We start from the raw sequence: 12,535 nt of genomic DNA, 5'->3' as shown, positions 1-12,535 counted from the left end.
AGTACTTCAGAAGGTTGTTTCTCTGTGGGTAATAATCTTGTCTCCTGGATGAGTAAAAAGCAGAACTCCATCTCATTATCCACTGTAGAAGTTGAGTACATTGCTGCTAGTAGCTATTGCACCCAACTCTTATGGATGCAAAAACTCCTCCGTGATTATGGTATCTGTCAAGAACATCTCACTATCTATTGTGGTAATACCAGTGCCATTAATATCTCTAAGAATCCGGTTCAACATTCTAGAGTCAAACACATAGAGATTCGACATCATTTCATTAGGGAACTTGTCGAAGATGGTACTCTCACTCTTAAGTTCATTCACACCGATGATCAGAAGGCTGACCTGTTTACCAAACCTCTTGACAGTAAACGCTTCGAATTCCTTCGTAAAAACATTGGTGTTATCTCCATGGGATGATCTTCCTCTCTTTTTCCCTCTTCCTCTCTTTTTCCCTCTTCCTCATGCATTTGCATCTAGTTTTTATGCTTTGTTTGTTTAACATGTTTTTGTTTGGTTATTTTTCAGTTTTTACTTTGTTTTGTTTTCTTTATAAAAATAAAAATAAAAATAAAAAATTGAAAAATCAGAAAAATACAAAAATAGTGTGTGTTTTGTACATTGGTACTTGTGTACCTTGGATGGCCATTGAAACAAAATCTTCTAAACTTTGTATCTTGTAGCTTAGATGAGCATCTCTCTGCACAACTAAGCAAGTGAGCTTTGTGACTCGTGTTTGTGATGAGTACGATTAAGTTGTCTCTTAAACTTAACATGCATATCACTGTTTTTTATGGGAAGGACTGAAAAATCCTGAGAGAAAGGCATAAATAACCATCTCACCACTGTTACCCACCAATCATAATAAGACACTTGTATGTTTCGGCATAGCAAAAATGCAATGTCAATGACATTTGTGTGCTTAGGCATAACAAAATTGGAATGTCAAATATCATTGGGTATTTCTTTTCTCTCTCTAATAAGCCCATGCATGATATGTTTTAAAAGAAAAATATGCAAAGTAAAATCAAAAGCAAAAAAGATTAAAAATGTTTTAAATATGATTGCAAGCGTGTATTCTACGAGATGTGGGAGTTATAGGATGTACCTCAAAGGTGATAGTCCCCATCAAGCAATTATGATTGTGAGTGAGTTAAGTGATTTTCTCATATCTCAAATCATCATAACATGCATACACATATGCAATCTTGCGATATTTTTCACACACAACACGCAATATTCTTTGCTACTCTTGGTACATGTGCAAGTACAATGTGATTTGGTCATCACAAGGTTTTACATGTATTAATGTATGCTCACTAAACTGTCTAGACTTATTTTTGAAATATAAAATTGGTTAGACTTGTTTAGTGTATGTATGTGTTTGTGGAGATACATGTGCTTAAATTTTCATGTGAGAGATGATTTTAAGAACTTAATATGCTGATTGGATCGTTGGTTGAGTTGCATGTTGGATTGCATTCATGTTTGTGTTTTTCACATCTCGAAAAACTATTTTTAAAAGCTAGCTCGACACCTACTCGATACCTCCTCGATAGCTGGCTATCTGTCGAGCTTCCTTAAGCTTTTTCTTATCGCAATCTCACCTGCACCTCGATACCTAGTGGATCTATCGAGATTGGGTCTGTATGCTCAATAGCTTCTCGATACCTGGTGGATCGATCGAGCTTCTGTTCTAAATTCCGGTGTGATGATCCTCGACACCTCAGCTGTCGACAAGTACTTTCTCGACACCTCCTCGACAAATCCCTCGATACCTGTCGATACCTTCATCTGTCGAGAATTACTGGCTTTCCTATATAAAGCCCCTGTGTGATCCGGATCTCATTTCCATCGATCTCTCTCTCGATAGTTCTCCGTTTCTCTCCCAAAAACACTCCAATCTCACTCCTATCTTGGTTCTCAAGGATTTTCCAAGGTTTTTCAAGTTTTTCTTCACTTGGTAAGCTTCTAATCCTTTCTCATTCATGCATTTCATGTTTTGAAACCTAAGATTTGGGGTTTTGGAAATTTTTGGGGTTTTTCAAAATTGATGAGATTTCATTGAAATTTTGGGTCGGGTTTTCATTTAAATGTGTTTAAAATCTCATACATTACATCACATTAGCATTATAATGATCTTGCCATGCATTTAGTTGTGTGCTATATGGTTGTGTGTTGATAGGTTTGGATTGGGCTGAGCCCATGATGAAATTTCTTTTGCATGTCATATGGTCATGCATTTCCCATGCATACGTACTTCTTTTCAATATATTTGATATATTTGAAATTGTTTGGGACTTTTCTGATTGTCTTTCTTTCTCTCCCTCTCTGTTGTTTACGTTAGTCGTGTCTATGGCACCTAAGCGTAAATCCACTCCAGCCCGGAACCCTCTTCGTTCTGGTGCTTCTTCTTCGTCTAATCCTACCTTATCTCATATCTGATTCCGCGATGATGATGCCTTTAAGGCATTTTCAGAGAACTTTTCTAGACGAGGCATTCATTCGGAACGCCAAGTCATCTTGATAGATTTTGCAGACACTGACCTTCCTTCTGTCATTCACATTAGGGGATGGGAGTCACTGTGTGACGCCCCGGTCACCTGTCCTCTCGTGCTTATCCAAGAGTTCTACTCCAACATACACGGGATTGATCAGTCAGTACCTTTTTTCTTCACTCGCGTTCGAGGTACACGCATTCCTATCATACCACAATTAGTTGCAGATGTGCTTCGGGTTCCTAAGATAGAGTTTCTTGACTATCCTAGTTGTGAGCGTCTAAGGACTGTGTCCAGGGATGAACTCATGTCTGCTTTCTATGAGCGCCCTATTTCTTGGGGTGAGCGCCTTTTTACACCATGTCGACCTTTTGCTAAAGGTCCTAGATTCATGAACATAATGATGACTTTTGTTTTGCATCCCCTCTCTCACTATAACTCCATCACAGAGCCTCGTGCTTAGTTTTTGTTATCTTTTCTTGAGCATCTTACCATAAACTTCCCTTCTCATTTCATTCTATCTATTATAGATGTTCATCTAGATTCGGCGACCCGTGATAAGCTCATCTTTCCTTCCGCTATCACGAGGATTCTACGCCATTTTTCTGTTCCTTTTCCCTCATCTGACCATTTTACCGTCATGTGTGCCATAGATTACACTACCGTTAAACCTAGCAAGGCCCAGCTTCGGTCGCGGCAGTCGGATTCAGTAGCTCCTTCATCCCGTTCCGCTCCATCCACATCGGCTCCTCCTTCCTCTTCGAGCGATGTGACTCTAGGAGATATCATGGCAGAGCTGCAGCGCATGGATGCTCGCCTCAATACACTCTCTACGGAGTTGTATCAGGTGAATGTTCGTGTCGGTCGTACTGCACGATGACAGGCGTCTATGGGTGGCTTTGCTCCTAAGGCTACTCCTTCACCGCCTTCTCCTGTGGCTTCTGCTTCTGAGGATGAGGATGATGATGATGGTGATGACGATGATGCTTTAGATGATGATGATGGAGATGCTAGCTCTGCCGATGAGATGTCTACTTAACACTCTTACCCTTTGTCATTCGTAACAAAAAGGGGGAGTAGTTTGGTATGAGAGTAGTCTATCTTAGGGGGAGAGTTAGTTTAGGATCATTTTGTTAGGGGGAGTGTTGATACATTTTTTTTTAGGGATGTAGTGAGGATAGTATGTATCTTTTCTTTTCTTTCTTTTTAGATACATTACTCTTGTACATGAGGTCTTGTGACCATTTCTAGACATACATTGTACTTATCTCTTTATTTATATTGATGTATGTTTTTCTTTCACCTACCCCTTCATGTGTTGTTTATTTTCTCTCTTTATACACATGTTTCTTATACTTGTATGCAATCTATTGTTTCTATTTCACACAAAGATGCCTTAATGAGTTTTGTTTAAAGTGTTTCAGAAATATAGGTTGTCAAAGTCTACTTGCCATAAACTCTCTTCTTGCAAAGTTTTTCAAGAGTTTGTGTTAGGATAGATTTTATTGTATTCAACAAGTGAATATGAGTTGAGTGATTTATGACTTCTCTCATATGTTCATTTGTTTGTTGTGGTTTTGTCACAGATTGCCAAAGGGGGAGATTGTTAGGATATATGTGTTTCACATGTTAAGAACATATGTCATGATTTTATGTAATTGACTTATCCTTTGACAAAACGCACTTTACTTGTATTTGGGTAGATTTAGGATGTTCTAAATACTTCAAGAAACCTTGTTTCAAGATCAAGTATTGAAACTTTCAAGTCTGTTCAAGAAAACAAGTTCAGAGTGCAAAATCATTAAAGCTCGACAGCTGGTCGACAGTTGCATCTAGCGAGCTTAAGGAAGCTGTTCTTCATTCGGTGTGCTCGACACCTGCTCGACAGCTTCTCGACACCTGCTATCTGTCGAGGTTTAAGATTTTCAGAATTTCAATATGATTTTCTTGGGATCCGTGAATATGTCTTTAGGCCTTCTTTTCTCCTAAACCTAGACATTTTAAAGGATCATTTTAAGGGCCGTCAAAGTATTCACAAGTTGCACAAGCTTTGAGCAAACTTTGTTCAAGAAAATTGTGACCGGAGACGAAGTTTTTGCCCTAGTTCATCTCTTTCTCTTGAAGAAGTTGTTGTGTATGTGCACCGTAGGGTTTTGTGACCAAGCATCTTCTTGATCTTCATCATTTGGATGAACTAAAGAATTTTGCAACCAACAACCTTCTGAGTTGGTGATTGAAGTCGAGTACTAGGATCCGCGCAATTGGTTAGTCACGTACTAGGAGTCGTGCATCTGAAAGAGGAACTGTTACTATAGAACAAGTCCAATTGGGTATTGGGGTAAGGGTTCCACTGTAGGTTGGTAAGGTATTTGGATTCCTTTACTTGTAACCGTTTGTTGTGATAATAGTGGAGTTTCGGGAGTGGTGACCTGAAAATCACCTGGTGGGGTTTTTGCCGTTAGGTTTTCCCCATTCGTAAACAAATCACCGTGTCTTTTATTTTCTGCTGCATATTTAGTTTATTGGTGATTTATTTGTGCTACCACGCATTTGCATGATAAATTGATTAATTAATAAATTGGCTAATTAATTAATTAATTTCTATTACAAGGGGTCATTCAGTTTGTGGCCTATCAATAATATTTAAAAAAAAACATGGACAATTTACATTTTATACCTAATAATATCCTTACAAAATTTATTAAAGAGTTAACAAAATATAAAAATGACTATCAATAGTATTTCAATTATATATATAGGAATTATATCATGTATCTTATTGTATATTTTTAAGTATATCCATGCATATGCAAGGGATTACAAGCTAGTTAACAATAAGAGGCAAAGTGAAACATAGATTATAGCTTAGGATGGTAATAGTGCATTTTTAAAATTCATGTAATAAGTGTAAATGAAAGTATAGTTTAGACTCTAGAGTGATAAAATTTAATTTCCTCAAATTCTTTTTTGTTTAGTCAAAGCATCATCATCACAATTAATAGGGAAAGATAAAGATTAGGACATTTATATGTTAACATTATACTTACAATGTAAACATACACTACAAACACATAAAATGTGGTAAATGTTGTACACGTTTTACATTGTACTGTAAAATGTTAAAGAAAAATTCCCCTAAAATTATATTGATGAATGTGAAAAAGAAATGTCTCCCAATGTTTAGGTAGTCAAATAACAATCAAATATGTCATCAAGCACGCCCAATCCCATAACAATTCCTTATCATTGGTGCTTCATCATCAGCACTATCTTCTTCCTTTTTATTCAGAAAAAAAAAATAAAAAAATAAATAATAAATAATTATCTTCTTTTTTTCTTTTAAAAAATAGAAGGTTTTTTTTTTTTTTTTTTTTTTTTTTTTAATTTTAATGAAGAAAAAAAAGATACATGTGGTGAAGGTCAAATGCTACAACCAAAAATAAAAAAGACATAAAAATCATGTCAGATTGAGGATGTTTTCTCTTTTTCTAATGAGTCTCTCAGATTGAGGACTTTGATCAACTACAAAAAAAATAAAAAATAAAAATTTGTGAAGAGTTAAATATGAAATCAATCAACAACCAAGAGAAAAACATACCAACTAAACTCTATGAACATGAACCTCAACATTCACTGAAAACTCCAGTTTAAAAAATCTCAAAAACACCAACATTTGAGTCCAAGAAGTGGAATCTCACAACCTCAACTTCTACAAATATATCACCATGCCTAACCTACAAATTTATTTGCCCATCTATAAAATAATAGATGAAGGGAAATTTCCAATCATGCCACGGATTCATACAGATCTACACACCCCTCAACAGTTAATTATAAATTATATTTGTTTGTGTTATGTCCATTTAAGCATATCTCTATTGTAGAAATTCAAGCATCAAGCAAAATATATAGGTATAATAGTACATATGGCTGTTCATCCGCGTGTACATGCATGTGAATGTTATATATAGTTTAGAATATATATATATAAATTGGTATGAATTCTCACACCAAAATAAAGTGAAACAAAATCACCTTTTAAGGAGAGGGGAAATCAAAATTCTAAGTTCCAACAAATTGAAAATTTAAAAGAATTACATATATAGTCAAATTTAAAACCTGCAGGTATGTTTACTAAATTGAAGAGTCAAGCATATGTCAAATATCTAAAACAACTTCACATACATAATACATGAAGAATTATACTCATCTCCAAATGCTTTTTGTGCTTTGCAACAGTGGGCTTATTAACATGTGAGGTTAACTAATTTGGAAAGGAAGACAGGAGCAAAGCCCATATTAATATCACGTGAAGAAAAAAACCAGTACCTTTGATGATCATTGTGTGCTACTGATACTTTCTTCGGAGACATATTAGGGAGACTTGGAAAAGGAAATATTTTAGGTGACCAAGGACATGGACCTAATCAGCCAGGAAAGACAAAAGAGGCATATTAGGCAATGGCTATCAGGATGCCAATTGCAAAGGACACCAAAAAATAAAAATAAAAATGTGTTTGACAATTACATATAAATTTGTTACAGAATCAGGGACGGACCCACGTTGAGCCCAAAGGGGGCCCGGGCCCCCCCTGGGCCCCAAAAAAAAAAATTTTGAGCAGGTAAAATTTTCAGAAAACAAAAAAAAAAGGGCTTGGGCCACCCTTAGTTTTTTAGTTCGGGCCCCCCTCCCAAAAATCATGAACCCCCCCAGCCCATCAACCGGCCAGTCCAGATGCCCATGACCCAGGTAAATCTATTAAAAAAAAAAACAAAACTCAGCTCTCAAAAAAGAGGGCTTGGGCCCCCCTCCCAAAAATCATGAACCCCCTAGCCCATCATCCGGCCAGTCCAACAGCCCATGACCCAGGTAAATCTATTAAAAAAAAAAAAAACAAAATTCAGCTCTCACTAGTTAGTAGTTCAACACCGAACGGAGAAAGCAAAAGAGAGGCGAGACAGAGAGTGAGAGAGACCCACTCACCCCCGCCGACGACGCCGCCGCCCACGCCCACGCCGTGTCGCCGTGAATCCGTGACGCCATGACGCTTGCGAGCCCATCTTGATCTTGCTAGTTGCTACCTAGTACCCACGCCGGCGAGAGTGCGAGACCCACTGGCCGCCACCCACGTGAGACCCACTTACCGCCGCCGCCGCTAGTTGCTCGATCTGCCCAGCCCAGCTTCGTTGCTCCAGCCTTCACAGTTCACAGGTATTTACAATTTACTCTTATCTTTTCCTTCAAAACATAATAAAATGTTTGTGACTTTGTGATCTGAGAATCTGAGATTCATAGAAAGTAGAAACTATGCTTGTGTTATGCCTTGTGGTCCGTTGTGGACTTGTGTTGTGCCTTGTGAATTGACTAAGAATTTGAACTGCTGCCTATGGTGTTTTTTTTTTTTTTTTTTTTTTTTTTGGCTTTTTGGCTTTGTGACTCTGTCACTCTGTGTTTGTGACTCTTTCTCTTTTTTATATGGGTAAGAGAGATAGAGAGAGAGAGACAGAGAGTAGAGTTTGTAAAGATTAGTTTTTTCTTTGTTGACTGGTAGTTGGGCATAATAGGGACAGGTGGAGTTGGGCAACGGGCAAGTGACAGAAAAAACAAAGGGTAAAGTTAAGAAAAGTTTTTGTTAGTAGTGCAGGGAATAAATTTATAGTCTCGGTAGTGGGATTCATTAAGTTAGTGGGTCAGTGTCAAAAAGATGAGACAATCCAAAGACATAAAAAAAGCAAACCAAGCACAAAGACATAAATAAAGGCAGACCAAACACAAAAAGAAAAAACCAAATCATATATTATAGAAAATTGTCATACAAATTTAAGAAAATAATGGTGATTCTTATTTTATTTGTAGATCATAAAAAATCAACTATAATGCTTGATTTTTTCAAAAGAAAATGTTCAAATTCTTCCGAAGTCAACGTCGGATTGCCAACAACTAATGTTGCTATTCCAATTCCAAAAAAATGTGGATGCTCCAATTCTAGAAAAGTAGATGCTCCAATTCTAGAAAATGTGCATTTCCCAATTCCAGAAAATGTTGATGTTTCAATTTCTCAAACACAATTTCAAAGAGTCGATTTTGATTCTTAGGATTATGATCCCGGAACACGCAACCAAATATGGGAATATCATGTTAATCAACTTGATTTTTGGGTATTTGTCTTGGTTGATAGTTTATTAATACTATATAGATGCGTATTTGAAATTTTTTTTTTGCTTATCTCCGGCCCCCCGGGCTTAAAATCCTGCGTTCGTCCCTGTACAGAATCATACCCATTTCAGGAACTCGGTTAATTTTCGTAGTTGTTCCAGCAGAGGCTTTTTACAGCAGGGATATAAATATTTCGTTGTAAAATGTAATTATATTCAACATTACCTAGTCCTGTTTTCTGTTTTCAAACTGTTCAGAGGGTTGAACTTATCTAGAAACTGACAACTAATTAAAGAGTAGAGAATAGGCGACGACATATCCCATTGTGCCATGTCCATGACCAATGAACAAACACACTGCGAAAAAACTTGAAGTTTACACATCACAGACCATCAAACTTGCATTTTAAAATAGCATGGAACCAATAAAAGCAGCACATGTTATTTCATAAGTAATCAACTAAAACCAAAAGTGTGGCAACAGTAAAGAACCAAAAATAATGGAATTCCATGAGGCTTGGTCTATGTGAGGCATTAAGTCTAACAAGGAGCACATCTTGTCTATATAATATGTACAAGCTGAAATGTAGAATTTATTATTACTACACTTTTGTTAAGTCATAGCAACGTCGTATTTCAGTCTATATGGTCCAATTTGGTCCATTCCTTCAAGTTCTTTCCATTTCGGTCCCTTTCGGTATATTTAGTCTATTTTTGGTCCATTCGGTCCACCTCAATAATGCTTTGGGAGGAAAGGTTTATGTAGAAAGAGGAGTCGCTTCATTGATAATTATATCACCTTCTCTTAACAGCATAATGTTGGTAGGTTTTTATAAAATTATATTTTTCTTATGTTATTACATTTTTGTATTTTTTGTATTTTTTTTTGTTTTTTGTTTTTATGAGTGATGGATTTACTGATATTTGCTTCCTCTTTAGGTTATTCAAAATGTATAGAGGATGACCCATTTATAAGCAGTACTAAAAACAAATTCCAACCACACATTACATTATTTATAAAATATCTCACTTTATATAATAATTGAATGTAAAATGCATTATATTTCCTTGAAAAAGATTTATAAAATTTAAAACACTTTCAAATCATGTAATATATAATAAATGTTGAGCTTAGAAGTCATGGTTATGTCAAGTGGCTGCACCAAATTGCCAAAAAAAAAAAAAAAAAGATATATATATATATTGTGTTTATCTTCTTCTATTATAATTTTTAAGTCGATAAAAATGTTAATTTGATTATAAATATATTATTTTTATCAACTTTTCATCTACCAATCTTTGGATAGACACAAAATTTTAATTTTTCTCATCAACTTTTACTCTCTTTATTTTTGGATAGATACAAAAGCTTAATGTTGATATCAACTTTTTTTTTTTACTTCGAATATTTGTAACATAGTGGGAAGTTTAATTTTTAAGAGTTTGAGTTTGAGACAAAGAGTTTAACTAGAATTGATTTTACGTTTTTTTAATGGCAAGAGATGTATTCACACGGTTACACGGCTAAGAGATTTTTTGGATATACCCAAGAGAACTTCTTTATTTATTTTTATTTTTTTTTTCTCTTTTGGAGATAAAAAGAATGGTTGTATGTTAAAGAAAGAAAAATTAATCAAAATTACACTTGTAGGGACAAATTTTGAAGCCCAAACCCAAAAATGCAAAGGGATATTGGCCCAATGAGCCCAATACAATAAATTTGTAAAGAGTGAGTTAGAGAACTAGGCCTTAATAAGTTGGACAACGGATAGAATGGGTTTGAAAAGTAATCAAACAAAAGCAAGAGAGATTGATCCAAAAAAATTCGATTTCGGCACGGTCCGAGGAGGTGAGTTCTAATATAAATCAATTGAACAGATTACAAATACAATTTTGATTGCTAGATTCCTTTCTTTCTCTCCTTTTTTTTTTTTTTTTTTGATCCCTTATCCATGAAGGATCTCTTACATTATATAATTCCTTTTGGACGATCTTGATCCTATACTTGTTGATCATTTGAGCCATTACTTCAGTGCTTGTCCCATCAGACACCTTCTCTGGCTTTCTGTGAGTTGTAGTAGTCAAGACAACACTATTCAGGGGTCTTTTCCACATAAATGTGGCCAAAAAGTTAGCTATAGGGCATTCAATGTTGTGGCAGCAGATTTTCCTTAGATATTTCATAGCTTCCACTCTTCCAATACGTTCACGATGCACGTCCCTCTCAGCGGAATTTCCTAGAAGGTCACTTTAAGTAATAGAATATACGTTTGATCCGTGCTTTGTTTATCCGAGGAGACACCCCTCCATGGACCACCTTTCCTAATCTTTTCACTTGCATGTTACTTATGGTACTTTGAACTTAATGCCCTCACTATTGTTTATTCATCCTTGGACCAATCAACATCCTCAACCAAAGCCCAAGGCTCAATATATAATCTTGGGCCCTTATCTCTACAATAGCCCCTCAAAACTCCAGTTTTTCCCCTCTTATCCGAGGAGAAAAAGTGGGGTTTTGATTTTTTAGATTTAAAACCATTCATTTCTTTGGTTCACACACGCGGGATTACCGTTTTGCGCATCCCATAATTGCTACTGACGCTTCGAAGCCTGCGATGTGTCATTAATTGCTCCAGGCGACGCTTTGTTCCCTGCATCCAACGGTGAGACACAGATCCTACGGTTGATATTTCCCCTTGAATTTTGGGTAGGATAACTCCCACTCAACTCCCTCCTCTATATAAGGCATCTGGGGAAATCATTTCTCCCCATTTCACCAATCTTCAAGCTCTCCAAAGATCCGTAGCACTCAAACTCTCAAAGCTTCCCAAACTTCTATGGTCTCCAAGTCCTTTTTCCCGAAAAACTCAAACCCTTAAGTGGTACCAGAAGCAACTATCGTAATTATTCTTGTAAGTTTCTAAATCCTTAAGATTTTTTCTCCTCCGCCAATCTCTTCGCCTTTTATTCTCTGTTATCTTTCCATAGAGACCTCATCCCTTTCCCTTTAGCTCAACCAAATGGGTAGGTTCAAGCATCTAGTAGGCTCCCCTGAAAAAATAGAGGCCTTTAAGGCCAGATATCACATACCACAGGAAGTTGCTCTTCGGTATCGTGCTCTAGACCAACTATTAACACATAGAGAAGAGGGGGAAGTCATCATTCCTATGATAGCTTTTATAGAAAGAGGAATGGCATTCCCTATGGGTAGAATAACCCGAGACTACCTCATCAATGCGCACCCAACCTTTTTAGGGTTTTAGGAAGCTTTGATACTCTAAATGAGTATCTGGGTTTGGGGCTCACCTGGCATGATGTGATCCATATGTACGAGTGCCACTTACTCGCTAACGCGGGGTTTTACCTCAAGTCCAGATCGCCTATTGTTAGGCTTGTCTCATGCCTCCCCAAATCTAATAAGGGTATGAAAGACGACTACCTGATAGTTTCGGGAGCGTGGCATGATGGCCTTCATTGCCCCGTCTGAGAGGGAGAGCCAAGTGAGATACCTTAGAGTTAGGTTCCTTAGCAAGAGATTTAGATCTTTTGACCCTAACTATGTTATTATTTCTCTCTTGTTTTGCTCTCTTTGATGATGGATTTTAACTTTCTAACCATGTTTCACTCCTCGGCTATTCTTGTAGACAAGAGGCACATAGTGCCCAGGCTCAGTCTGACCAATGTTGCAGCTCTTAATTATTTGCTGAGGTTTGAGATCTTTGTAAGTGAGGATAGGCAGTTGCGAGCCGTCCACTTGATCTTGGACTTCGAGCCATCTCAGAGATATATCAAGAAATAGGCCACGCCATATGAGCAAGTGACCCGCTGCTGGCTCAGATTGACGTGTTAATCCCAAATTTCCTAGCCCGAGAAGACCTTCCATA

This window comes from Quercus robur, chromosome 9 (genome assembly GCF_932294415.1).
Source record: "Quercus robur chromosome 9, dhQueRobu3.1, whole genome shotgun sequence".
Lineage (NCBI taxonomy): Eukaryota > Viridiplantae > Streptophyta > Magnoliopsida > Fagales > Fagaceae > Quercus > Quercus robur.
This window is presented reverse-complemented; position numbering follows the sequence as displayed.